This window comes from Pseudorasbora parva, chromosome 20 (genome assembly GCF_024679245.1).
Source record: "Pseudorasbora parva isolate DD20220531a chromosome 20, ASM2467924v1, whole genome shotgun sequence".
Lineage (NCBI taxonomy): Eukaryota > Metazoa > Chordata > Actinopteri > Cypriniformes > Gobionidae > Pseudorasbora > Pseudorasbora parva.
The window spans coordinates 11283284-11286741 of record NC_090191.1 but is presented as its reverse complement, the minus strand read 5'-3'; the positions used below and the strand labels follow the sequence as shown (position 1 = coordinate 11286741).

The 3458-nt window shown below is 41.6% G+C and overlaps 1 pseudogene; it reads left to right on the top strand.

The window, feature by feature from the left end:
• Window positions 1-823: 823 nt before the first annotated feature.
• On the top strand, window positions 824-3008 carry LOC137049065 (putative nuclease HARBI1; annotated as a pseudogene).
• Window positions 3009-3458: the final 450 nt, after the last annotated feature.

The window sequence follows — 3458 nt, the reverse complement described above, 5'->3', positions numbered from 1 at the left end:
TCAAAACAGAATTAGTATTTTTGGATGTGTAATCTTTCTAACTTTGCATAGATGCTTAAAGCATACCTTTATATATGGCTCATCCACTGGTGTCTGTAACATTCCGATGTACCAAAGCTGTTCTGGTGAAAGATTTCCCTCTGTTCTGATCGGAAACAGATGATGAACTGTGCAGGATTGAGCTCCCCTGAATAAAGACAGATAACTTGGCTAGCAGCTAGAGAGCAGAAAACAAAATCTTGTTTCTAGATTTGATATTAAACTTAAATTACCTCGGGCTGCCTCGAATGCCCTGCAGTTGAGGATGCTGATGACGCTCTGTGCCGCTCTTGATTACTCATCTCTGCTTTATTAATATTACTGATGTGCTTTAATATAGCCTACTGTTGTCAGACTGTCAAACAGAACATCAACAAAAAACTATATACATTTAAGGTCAAGTTTCCCCCTTTCCCTGGTGTGTCCTGGCCTCTCTCCTCGCCTGAAAACATTAATGTTTTTAAAAACACTTGAAGCCATAAGTAAAAGAACTCACAACAGTATCAACATTACAATTTTAACATTAAGTTACAGAAAAGCTTACAAATGCATGTCTTCTTTTGGAAACTTTATGTTAGGGAAGAATATCAGGGGGAAAGAAATACAGCAGGCAAATGCTAGACACAGCATTAAATGCTGTAAAGTCAGGAGAAAGTGTGAGGAGTGTCTTACAGAAATGTGGGATACCGAAGTCTACCCTGTCAGACCACAAGCTGGGGAAATCTGAATGTGGGCCTCATTCAGGACCAAGACAAGAACCATTGTCAAGTGCCTGTAATTGATGATGGCAGCTACTGTTCAATCTGCAAAAGCAGCTTGCCACAAGGGTCCAACACAGAATTGGATGAGTGGATCCAGTGTGACCTTTGCCAGCTATGATTCCACATGGCGTGTGTCCCTGACAGAGAGTGGCTGTGTCACCTTGTAGTTGTCACTATGTAAATAAATGTAAGTAGATATAGGCTGCATCCGAAATTGCGTACTATGTGAGTAGGTACTACATTTCAATTAGAACGTACTTCACAACCGTTAAAAAAGTAAGTTCTAATAGTATGACTACGGGTAGTATGAATGGACCCTGGATGTACTACATGCTTCATGATGAAATTGTCATGTGACAGACGCAGCGTGAAAATTTAAAGAACTCATTCCACTGACTGCACCAACTTCGTGAGGATGTTTTTAATTCTGCTTTCCGCTTTCATCTGCGTTTTTACGTCGTTCGAGCTAACAATCCAGAGGAGCCATCGGTCAGCTACTTGCAAATCACGTCTAAGTCAAGAGCTCATGAGCGGAATTTCTCAAATAACGTAAGTGTTACGTTTTATTTAGCTATTCAATTTTACCTCAGAAAAAAACACAAAAGCATGTGAACAATGACAGATGCTGATTTTTGGCAAGGAAAAAGCACTTTTGCTTGTAATATCATCGATGAATAAACATGAATGAATTAATAGAGATACATATGTGTGCATGTCTCTATTCATTCATTGACAGCAATATCCCAAGTCTGTCAGATACAATACACATGTATACATATGTATATATGAAGACTTCAGATGTAGAAGCCTCTAAATGCTGTCTGAAATTTTCTTCTAAAATGAACATTTTTATCAAGCACGTATATTTAGGTTCAGTAATTTAATTTTAATGGCAATAGGTCCTTTCCATTGTCATTACATGATATGGACATCATGATATCTTCAGGTAAAGTGTCTCCTCATAACTCTTGTTTCTTATTTAGTGGATACAGTTAGACATATATATTTGTAGTTACAGTCAAAATATACAAGCTTGATACAAATTATAATTCTCGAAAAATTTCAGATGGTGCTTCAGAAGACATCTAAAGTCTTCATTTTTTTAAATATTATATATATATACAATTGTCTTGTTGATTCAAATTGTATTATAAAATAAACTATATACACATTTACAGATTGTGAGCCCTACAACCTACTGCCATCTGAATGCTGCTGTGCCAATTCTTCAGCTGTATTTTGAAGATGTAGCTGACCTCCGCCCCAACCTCCGACTTTCACGGCAGTCCATCCAGTCCCTGATTGCTGTGGTGAAACCAGATTGCGACCATGGTTGGGAAAAGGACATTCAGGTGCTGGTGTTCCTTTACTGGTTGGCCTATGCAGCATTATACCGGGTAGTGTCACATCCCAAAGTCTACTGTGCACGACATTGTGCACAGAATGAGCAATTAAGGCAGTCATTGGCATTTTGAGGCGGCTCATCGCTTTCTTTTTACCTGGAGGCAGTGGGAGCAGGTTTTGCCCAGCTGGCAGGGTCTCCAGCTTTCAGTGTTGTAGCTGGTGCCATAGATGGATGTCACATTCGCATCAAACCTCCAGCAAGTGACATCCAGTGCTACTTTAATCGAAAGCTGTTTAATTCTGTCCAGCTGCAGGCCATCACTGACCACAAGGGGAAGTTCCTCGACATTTTTGTGGGGTATCCTGGGTCTGTGCACGATGCCAGGGTACTGAAGAACAGCCCTGTGTACGCTGGCCGCCTGTATCCACCTGCAGGAAAGTGCATCCTCGGAGATGATGGGTTTCCTTGCTTGAGTGTGCCCGTCTGCCTAATGACCCCATATAGAGAGCCTGTGCAGAATGCTGTACAGGCTCGCTACAACAGTAAGCATTCTCGAGCACAGAACATCGTTGAGAGGGCCTTCCGGATGCTGAAAACATGCTGGCGATCCATTCTTTTTCAAGACCCTGGAAGTCAGGCCTTCTTTTGTGCCAGATGTGGTTGCAAGCTGCACGGTGCTCCTCAACCTCTGTCTTCTAAATGGGGACATTGTTGATCCGGAAGTTGCGGAGGATGATGATGGCCCACCTGAACCCCGGAACACAGAAGCCAGCGCAGGAGAGCACGTGCGGGACAATCTCGCTGCAGCGGTGTCTGCACCAGGCAACTGTGTGCCTGCTCTACATGAGCACGATTACCTGTAAGACACTTTTTAACAGGTTACGTTTTTGTTCTCTAATCAGTTCTTGCTCTCTAATCAGTTCTTGTTCTCAGATTGACATTGTTCCAGATTGTCTATGTTATGCCTGGTTCAGACTACAAGATATTTTTGTCTGTTACGATAGTTACTGTGTCAGATTATGCGATTTTTACTCCTAAAATCTCGTCGTGTCCTGGACTAGAAACATGTCAGGCTACACGTTGCTACTCGACGAATCATCGCTTGTTGTCACAGCGTGCGTGATATCATCAACTTTAAGAAACAAGAGCGTAAACAAACGATGCCTGAAGCAGCGTGTTTTGGCTGTTTTATGTTTAGAAAAGCGCAAAAATAAAAAGAAAACCCAACAAAGGACATGTTCCTGACTTGCTGGAAGAGGACATTATGGCCTGTCAATCCTCCAAAGAGAACTTGAGGTAAAATATTGTTCTTT